A 10,057-nucleotide genomic window follows, 5' to 3' on the forward strand; every position below is an offset into this window, starting at 1 on the left:
CCCTCAGCACTGACCCTCTGACAGTGCAGCACTCCCTCAGTTCTGACCTTCTGACAATGGAGCACTCCCTCAGTACTGACCCTCTGACAGTGCAGCATTCCCTCAGTACTGACCCTCTGACAGTGCAGCACTCCCTCAGTACTGACCCTCTGACAGTACAGCACTCCCTCAGTACTGACCCTCTGACAGTGTGACACTCCCTCAGTACTAACCCTCTGACAGTGCTGCACTCCCTCAGTACTGACCCTCTGACTGTGCAGCACTCCCTCAGTACTGACCCTCTGACAGTGCAGGATTCCCTCAGCACTGACCCTCTGACAGTGCAGCACTCCCTCAGTACTGACCCTCTGACAGTGTGACACTCCCTCAGTACTAACCCTCTGACAGTGCAGCACTCCCTCAGTACTGATCCTCCGACAGTGCAGCACTCCCTCAGTGTTGACCCTCTGACAGTGCAGCACTCCCTCAGTACTGACCCTCTGACAGTGCAGCACTCCCTCAGTACTGACCCTCCGACAGTGCAGCACTCCCTCAGTACTGACCCTCTGACAGTGCAGCACTCCCTCAGTACTGACCCTCTGACAGTGCAGCACTCCCTCAGTACTGACCATCTGACAGTGCAGCACTCCCTCAGTACTGACCCTCCGACAGTGCAGCACTCCCTCAGTGTTGATCCTCTGACAGTGCAGCACTCCCTCCGTACTGACCCTCTGACAATACAGCACTCCCTCAGTACTGACCCTCCGACAGTGCAGCACTCCCTCAGTGTTGATCCTCTGACAGTGCAGCACTCCCTCAGTACTGACCCTCCGACAGTGCAGCACTCCCTCAGTGTTGATCCTCTGACAGTGCAGCACTCCCTCAGTACTGACCCTCTGACAGTGCAGCACTCCCTCAGTACTGACCCTCCGACAGTGCAGCACTCCCTCAGTGTTGATCCTCTGACAGTGCAGCACTCCCTCAGTACTGACCCTCTGACAGTGCAGCACTCCCTCAGTACTGACCCTCTGACAGTGCAGCACTCCCTCAGTACTGACCCTCTGACAGTGCAGCACTCCCTCAGTACTGACCCTCTGACAGTGCAGCACTCCCTCAGTACTGACCCTCCGACAGTGCAGCACTCCCTCAGTGTTGATCCTCTGACAGTGCAGCACTCCCTCAGTACTGACCCTCTGACAGTGCAGCACTCCCTCAGTACTGACCCTCCGACAGTGCAGCACTCCCTCAGTGTTGATCCTCTGACAGTGCAGTACTCCCTCCGTACTGACCCTCTGACAATACAGCACTCCCTCAGTACTGACCCTCCGACAGTGCAGCACTCCCTCAGTGTTGATCCTCTGACAGTGCAGCACTCCCTCAGTACTGACCCTCTGACAGTGCAGCACTCCCTCAGTACTGACCATCTGACAGTGCAGCACGCCCTCAGTACTGACCCTCTGACAGTCCAGCACTCCCTCAGTACTGACCCTCTGACAGTGCAGCACTCCCTCAGTACTGACCCTCTGACAGTGCAGCACTCCCTCAGTACTGACCCTCTGACAGTGCAGCACTCCCTCAGTACTGACCCTCTGACAGTGCAGCACTCCCTCAGTACTGTCCCTTTGACAGTGCAGCACTCCCTCAGTATTGACCCTCTGACAGTGCAGCACTCCCTCAGTATTGACTCTCTTTTTTTCTATTTCATCGAGTCTTGTGGAAATTTGGAGACATTGGGTCTGCAGATTCTGAGGAAGCCTGAGAGAGACACACAAACCAAACCCTGTCTGAAACTCTCAGTTATAGCCTATTCAGAGGCACAGAGTCACAGAGATGCACAGCTTGGAAACAGCCCCTTCTGTCCAACTCGTCCATACCAACCAGATATTCTCATCGCATTTCATTCCTTTAGCTAGCACTTGGCTGATACCCCTCTAAACCCTTTCTATTCACATACTCATCCTGATGCCTTTTAAATGTCACAATTGTACCAGCCCCCATCACTTCCTCTGGCAGCTACCTGCATGCCCTTGAATAAGTGCTCAAACATTCATACTGTCGATACAAACTCTAATAAACACCAACCTGCGAAAGACTATCATTGTCATTTTCAACCCACCCTGAGCTCCTTCATTACGCTGATGTCAACACAGGGAAAGAAACAGAGTTAGTGACCATCCACCGTGACCCTGTTATAAAACTTATTTTCACATGTGGCTTGTATGTCATTCCCACACCCTCTAATAGTTGCCTGGAAGGTGTGGATGAGCTGTACTCTCCTGCTGCAGTCCTTGGGTGTCCCACAGTGATGTTAGGGAGAGAGCTCCAGGATTTTGACCTGAACCACGTAAAGAGCTCTCTTACTTGAGTGCCCTTTTAAAGTTGGGAAGTTAGTATGGACCAGGTGGACCCGAGAGCTGCTGTCTTGTCAGAGAGAGAGGCCTGGTGGGTCACACACCTCAGGTGAGGGGCGATGTTGAGAAGCTGCGGGCTTCATGGTAATTTCAGACATGATAGAGATTGAGCCAACAATGTTGGCATCACGAACCTGTTAGCTGTGGTAACTGACCCCCCTTTGTAGCAGAGGGATTCAATCCCTTTAATAGAGCAAGCTTGAGAATTCAACACTAAAATCAATCTGTACGGACGCGCTGGAGACCTGAACCATCAATACAGAGATTGCTGAAGAAACTTAGCATGTCCGGCAGCATCTCTGAAGGGAGAGGGAGAAAGAGACAGAGAGAGAGTTCACCTTTCAATCCAGTGATTTCTGCGGGAAGGTTCCATCAGAACAGTCCGTTTTGAGGAAGGGTCACTTGAAATGCGAATTGTTCCTCTCTCTCTTCACCGTTGCTACCTGGTGAATTCTGCTGAATATTGAGCAGAAAATCTGATTGAGAATTTGACCCGATCCAAGCGTCACTGAGTCATTCAGTCTGTGTTCAATGCCCTGAGGCTGCTTCTGCTGAAAGTTGACAAACAGGTTTAAGGCTGTGTAAGGTATTGTATTCGGAGGGCGGGGTACATGGGAGAACAGATACAGAACACAGGCGCTTCACAAAGATCCTTCTCAATGTAACTTTGTGATGTTAATTCAGAAGGAACAGCTCAGACCTAACATTTCAGTTAATCAGCCAAGGGGAGGATATATGTCATTGCAAAGACTTCTTGTAAAGACTGTACAGAACCGAACTTTAGTGACTATGTTTGTACGTAAAGTTTTTTGTGAATAAAGTATCTTTTTGAAATTGATATAAATATTTTTTCGAGGGGGACCAAGCATCTTGAGCTTGTGGAGGCATTGCCCTTGTCCCTAGTCTTTCTTAAATAAACGCTAGACAAGTTCGATACTCCCCGGGTACAGACATCAAACGGTCATCAACGGGGAGGAGATGGTGGGATGGTCACAGGGGGCTCAGTGTTGCCTCACCCCACCCGGGTTCGATTCCAGCCTCGGGCGACTGTCTGTGTGGAGTTGGCACATTCTCCCCGTGTCAGCCTCCGGGTGCTCCAGTTCCCACCCACTGTCCAAAGATGTGCATGCTGGGTGGGTTAGCCAGAGGAAATGAAGGGATCCGGGGATAGAGGGGGTAGGGTGGGATGCTCTGCCGAGGGTCAGTGTGAACCTGATAGGCCGAATGACCTGCTTCCACATCTTAGGGATTGTATGATCAATCCAGAGACCCAAATGATGTTCTGGGACCTGGGCTCCAATCTTAGGGGTGGCAGTGGGTCATCACAGTGAGAACAGGTTTGGGGATGAACATGGTCCAAGGGGGCAACAGGTTTGCTTTCGGAGGTGTTGAGGGCATGAATGTTCTGTCGAGGTGCTTTGGGGATAAACATACTGAGGGGATGGTTTCTAAGGTAATGAGGGAGCACTATCTGTCAGTACAGGGTGCAGATGGTCGAAAGGTACAGATACACTTCATAGAACATAGAACATAGGACATCGAACAGTACAGCACAGAACAGGCCCTTCAGCCCTTGATGCTGTGCCGACCATCGATCCTCATGTAAGGGAAACCTAAAGTATGAACCCTCAAATTTCTATGACCATATGCATGTCCAGCAGTCACTTAAATATCCCCAATGACCTCACTTCCACAACTGCTGCTGGCAACGCATTCCATGCTCTCGCAACTCTCTGCTTAAAGAACCCGCCCCTGACATCCCCTCTATATTTTCCTCCAAACAGCTTAAAACTATGACCTCTCGTGTTAGCAATTTCTGCCCTGGGAAAAAAGTGTCTGGCTATCAACTCTATCTATGCCTCTCATTATCTTGTATACCTCAATTAGGTCCCCTGTCTTCCTTCTTTTTTCCACTGAAAAAAGTCCGAGCTCAGTCAACCTCTCTTTGTTAGATAAGCCCACCATTCCAGGCAGCATCCTGGTAAACCTCCTCTGAACCCTCTCCATAGCATCCAAATCTTTCCTATAATAGAGCGACTAGAACTGGACACAGTATTCCAAGTGCGTTCTAACCAAGGTTTTATAGAGCTGTATCAAGATCTCACGGCTCTTAAACACAATCTTCCTGTTAATGAAAGCCAAAACACCATATGCTTTCTTAACAACCCTGTCCACTTGGGTAGCCATTTTAAGGGATCTATGTACCTGCACACCATAATCTCTCTGTTCCGTCACACTGCCAAGAATCCTGTCTTTAATCCTGTACTCAGATTTCAAATTTGACCTTCCAAAATGCATCACCTCCATTTATCCAGGTTGAACTCCATCTGCCACCTCTCAGCCCATCGCTGCATCCTGTCAATGTCCCGCTGCAGCCAACAACAGCCCTCCACACTGTCAACGACACTCCAACCTTTGTGTTGTCTGCAAACTTGCTGACCCCTCCTTCAATCCCCTCATCCAAGTCATTAATAACAATTACAAACAGTAGAGGCCCAAGGACAGAGCCCTGTGGAACACCACTCACCACTGACTTCCAGGCAGAATATTTTCCTTCTACTACCACTCGCTGTCTTCTGTTGGCCAGCCAATTCTGTATCCAGACAGCTAAGTTTCCCGGTATCCCATTCCTCCTGACCTTCTGAATGAACCTACCATGGGGAACCTTATCAAATGCCTTACTGAAGTCCATATACACCACATCCACAGCTCGACCCTCATCAACTTGCCCAGTAACATCCTCAAAGAACTCAGTAAGGTTTGTGAGGCATGACCTGCCCCTCACAAAGCCGTATTGATTGCATTAAATCAAGCCATGCTCTTCCAGATGCTCATAAATCCTGTCCCTTAGAATCCTTTCTAACACCTTACAGACGACAGACGTGAGAGTGTCTGGTCTGTAATTGCCGGGGATTTCCCTATTTCCTTTCTTGAAGAGAGGAATTATATTTGCCTCCCTCCAGTCCTCAGGTACGACTCCAGTGGAGAGCGAGGATGTAAGGATCTTCGCAAGCAGCGAAGCAATCACATTTCTCACTTCCCAAAGCAGCTGAGGACAAATCTGGTCTGGCCCTGGCGACTTGTCAATCTTAATGTTTGTCAAAATGTTCAGCACATCAGCTTCCTCAATCTCTATCTGTTCCAGCACGCTTACCTGCTCCTCAATGGTTTCATTCACGACAAGGTCCTTTTCTTTAGTAACGACAGAAGCAAAAAACTCATTTAGGGGGTTCCCCTGCCTCCTCAGACTCTACACACAAGTTCCCTATGCTATCCCTGAGCGGCCCTACTCTTTCTTTGATCATTGTCTTACTCCTCACATCCGTGTAAAATGTCTTTGGATTCTCCCTAATCCTTCCTGTCAAGCCTTTTTCCTGCCCCCTCCTGGCTCTCCTCAGGCCATTTTTGAGCTCCTTCCTCGCCTGCCTGTAATCCTCTAGAGCTGACCAAGACCCTTCCTTCCTCCACCTTACGTAAGCTGCCTTCTTTCTTTCGAAAACAAAGCTCCTCCGCTCTCGTCATCCGAGGTTCCTTTATCTTGCCCCTTCTTGCCTGTCTCAGAGGGACATATTTATGCATCACTCGCAACAACTGTTCCTTAAACCGTCTCCACATGTCTGTCGTGGCCTTTCCATGGAATAATTGCTCCCACTCCATGGTTCCCAACTCATGTCTGATAGCATCATAGTTTCATTTTCCCCAATTAAATGTCCTCCCATTGTGCCTGCATCTCTCCTTCTCCATGGCTATATAGAATGTGAGGCAGTTGTGGTCACTATCACCAAAATGCTCTCCCACCGCAAGATCTGACAGCTGCCCCAGCTCATTGCCGAGCACCAAAATCAAAATGGCCTCTCCCCTCGTCGGCCGCTTCAATGTGCTGAGTTAGGAAACCCTCCTGAACACACCTCACAAAACTATCTGCTCGAAGCAGGTTCCAGACTATATTGAGAAAGTTAAAGTCACCCATTACAACAACCCTATTACATTCACTCTTAACCAAAATCTGCCGACCTATGCTTCCTTCAATCTCCCTGCTGCTGTTGGGGGGGGGGGGGGGGGGGGGGGGGGGGCTGTAGTAAACAGGATGGTGTGAGTTTCTAACCTGAACTGACAGTGATGGATTTTATAAACTTGTATTAGAGGATACTACAGGTGGACATTCAGATGGTAATCTCAGTAACTGTAACGCCAAACTCTTACACAATTCATCAGGACCCGGATATTCACATTGTGTTCCAGCTCAATCCCATTTACTGCATAAAATTTCTCCTTTCAATCATCCCATTCTCTCAATAGTTCTCCCCACACCTTCAATGTGTCCTGAGGGTCAGGCTGGGGGTGTTGTGTGGGACGCAGTGAGGGTCAGGCTGGGGGCGGTGTGTGGGACGCAGTGAGGGTCAGGCTGGTGACGGTGTGTGGGACGGAGTGAGGGTCAGGCTGGGGACGGTGTGAGGGAGGAAGTGAGGGTCAGGTTGGGGACGGTGTGTGGGACGGAGTGAGGGTCAGGCTGGGGACGGTGTGGGGGACGGAGTGAGGGTCAGGCTGGGGACGGCGTGTGGGACGGAGTGAGGGTCAGGCTGGGGACGGTGTGTGGGACGGAGTGAGGGTCAGGCTGGGGGCGGTGTGTGGGTCGCAGTGAGGGTCAGGCTGGGGACGGTGTGTGGGACGCAGTGAGGGTCAGGCTGGTGACGGTGTGTGGGACGCAGTGAGGGTCAGCCTGGGGACGGTGTGTGGGAGGCAGTGAGGGTCAGCCTGGGGACGGTGTGTGGGACGGAGTGAGGGTCAGGCTGGGGGGGGGTGTGTGGGACACAGTGAGGGTCAGGCTGGGGACGGTGTGTGGGACGCAGTGAGGGTCAGGCTGGGGGCGGTGTGTGGGACACAGTGAGGGTCAGGCTGGGGACGGTTTGTGGGAGGCAGTGAGGGTCAGGCTGAGGACGGTGTGTGGGACGGAGTGAGGGTCAGGCTGGGGACGGTGTGTGGGAGGCAGTGAGGGTCAGGCTGAGGACGGTGTGTGGGACGGAGTGAGGGTCAGGCTGGGGTCGGTGTGTGGGCCGGAGTGAGGGTCAGGCTGGGGACGGTGTGTGGGACGGAGTGAGGGTCAGGCTGGGGGCGGTGTGTGGGACGCGGTGAGGGTCAAGCTGGGGGCGGTATGTGAGACGGAGTGAGGGTCAGGCTGAGGACGGTGTGTGGGACGGAGTGAGGGTCAGGCTGGGGGCGGTGTGTGGGACGGAGTGAGGGTCAGGCTGGGGGCGGTTTGTGGGACGCAGTGAGGGTCAGGCTGGGGGCGGTGTGTGGGACGGAGTGAGGGTCAGGCTGGGAACGGTGTGTGGGACGGAGTGAGGGTCAGGCTGGGGACTGTGTGTGGGACGGAGTGAGGGTCAGGCTGGGGACTATGTGTGGGACGCAGTGAGGGTCAGGCTGGGGACGGTGTGTGGGACGCAGTGAGGGTCAGGCTGGGGACGGTGTGTGGGACGCAGTGAGGGTCAGGCTGGGGACGGTGTGTGGGACGCAGTGAGGGTCAGGCTGGGGACGGTGTGTGGGACGCAGTGAGGGTCAGGCTGGGGACAGTGTGTGGGACGCAGTGAGGGTCAGCCTGGGGACGGTGTGTGGGACGCAGTGAGGGTCAGGCTGGGGACGGTGTGTGGGACGCAGTGAGGGTCAGGCTGGGGACGGTGTGTGGGACGAAGTGAGGGTTAAGCTGGGGACGGTGTGTGGGACAGAGTGAGGAGCAGGCTGGGGACGGTGTGTGGGACAGAGTGAGGGTCAGGCTGGGGACGGTGTGTGGGACGGAGTGAAGGTCACGCTGGGGACGGTGTGTGGGACGGAGTGAGGGTCAGGCTGGGGACGGTGTGTGGGACACAGTGAGGGTCAGGCTGGGGGCGGAGTGTGGGACGGAGTGAGGGTCAGGCTGGGGGCGGTGTGTGGGACACAGTGAGGGTCAGGCTGGGGACGGTGTGTGGGACGGAGTGAGGGTCAGGCTGGGGACGGTGTGTGGGACGGAGTGAGGGTCAGGCTGGGGACGGTGTGTGGGACGGAGTGAGTGTCAGGCTGGGGACAGTGTGTGGGACACAGTGAGGGTCAGGCTGGGGACAGTGTGTGGGACGCAGTGAGGGTCAGGCTGGGGACGGTGTGTGGAAGGCAGTGAGGGTCAGGCTGGGTTCGGTGTGTGGGACGGAGTGAGGGTCAGGCTGGGGACGGTGTGTGGGACGGAGTGAGGGTCAGGCTGGGGGCGGTGTGTGGGACGGAGTGAGGGTCAGGCTGGGGACGGTGTGTGGGACGCAGTGAGGGTCAGGCTGGGGGTGTTGTGTGGGACGCAGTGAGGGTCAGGCTGGGGACGGTGTGTGGGACGGAGTGAGGGTCAGGCTGAGGACGGTGTGAGTGAGGAAGTGAGGGTCAGGTTGGGGACGGTGTGTGGGACGGAGTGAGGGTCAGGCTGGGGACGGTGTGTGGGACGGAGTGAGGGTCAGGCTGGGGACGGCGTGTGGGACGGAGTGAGGGTCAGGCTGGGGACGGTGTGTGGGACGGAGTGAGGGTCAGGCTGGGGCGGTGTGTGGGACGGAGTGAGGGTCAGGCTGGGGGCGGTGTGTGGGAGGCAGTGAGGGTCAGGCTGGGGACGGTGTGTGGGAGGCAGTGAGGGTCAGGCTGGGGACGGTGTGTGGGGCACAGTGAGGGTCAGGCTGGGGACGGTGTGTGGGACGCAGTGAGGGTCAGGCTGGTGACGGTGTGTGGGACGCAGTCAGGGTCAGGCTGGGGTCGGTGTGTGGGACGCGGTGAGGGTCAGGCTGGGGACGGTGTGTGGAAGGCAGTGAGGGTCAGGCTGGGGTCGGTGTGTGGGACAGAGTGAGGGTCAGGCTGGGGACGGTGTGTGGGACGGAGTGAGGGTCAGGCTGGGGGCGGTGTGTGGGTCGCAGTGAGGGTCAGGCTGGGGACGGTGTGTGGGACGCAGTGAGGGTCAGGCTGGTGACGGTGTGTGGGACGCAGTGAGGGTCAGCCTGGGGACGGTGTGTGGGAGGCAGTGAGGGTCAGGCTGAGGACGGTGTGTGGGACACAGTGAGGGTCAGGCTGGGGACGGTGTGTGGGAGGCAGTGAGGGTCAGGCTGAGGACGGTGTGTGGGACGGAGTGAGGGTCAGGCTGGGGACGGTGTGTGGGAGGCAGTGAGGGTCAGGCTGAGGACGGTGTGTGGGACGGAGTGAGGGTCAGGCTGGGGTCGGTGTGTGGGCCGGAGTGAGGGTCAGGCTGGGGACGGTGTGTGGGACGGAGTGAGGGTCAGGCTGGGGGCGGTGTGTGGGACGCGGTGAGGGTCAAGCTGGGGGCGGTATGTGAGACGGAGTGAGGGTCAGGCTGAGGACGGTGTGTGGGACGGAGTGAGGGTCAGGCTGGGGGCGGTGTGTGGGACGGAGTGAGGGTCAGGCTGGGGGCGGTTTGTGGGACGCAGTGAGGGTCAGGCTGGGGGCGGTGTGAGGGACGGAGTGAGGGTCAGGCTGGGAACGGTGTGTGGGACGGAGTGAGGGTCAGGCTGGGGACTGTGTGTGGGACGGAGTGAGGGTCAGGCTGGGGACTATGTGTGGGACGCAGTGAGGGTCAGGCTGGGGACGGTGTGTGGGACGCAGTGAGGGTCAGGCTGGGGACGGTGTGTGGGACGCAGTGAGGGTCAGGCTGGGGA

At 55.4% G+C, this 10,057-nt stretch overlaps 1 long non-coding RNA gene across 1 annotated transcript in view; it reads right to left on the reverse strand.

Annotated features, from left to right (window-relative positions):
* LOC148135647 (uncharacterized) overlaps positions 1-2,856 on the reverse strand; it is a 133,948-nt gene extending 131,092 nt beyond the window's left edge. Inside the window, exon 1 of the long non-coding RNA XR_015755324.1 lies at positions 2,729-2,856. This is a non-coding gene — a long non-coding RNA (uncharacterized LOC148135647). The remainder of the gene's footprint in view (positions 1-2,728) is intronic.
* Positions 2,857-10,057: the final 7,201 nt, after the last annotated feature.

The sequence above is a fragment of the Chiloscyllium plagiosum genome, unplaced genomic scaffold (assembly GCF_037043375.1).
Source record: "Chiloscyllium plagiosum isolate Xiang-an unplaced genomic scaffold, Cpla_swu_hap1 HiC_scaffold_49, whole genome shotgun sequence".
Taxonomy (NCBI): Eukaryota; Metazoa; Chordata; class Chondrichthyes; order Orectolobiformes; family Hemiscylliidae; genus Chiloscyllium; species Chiloscyllium plagiosum.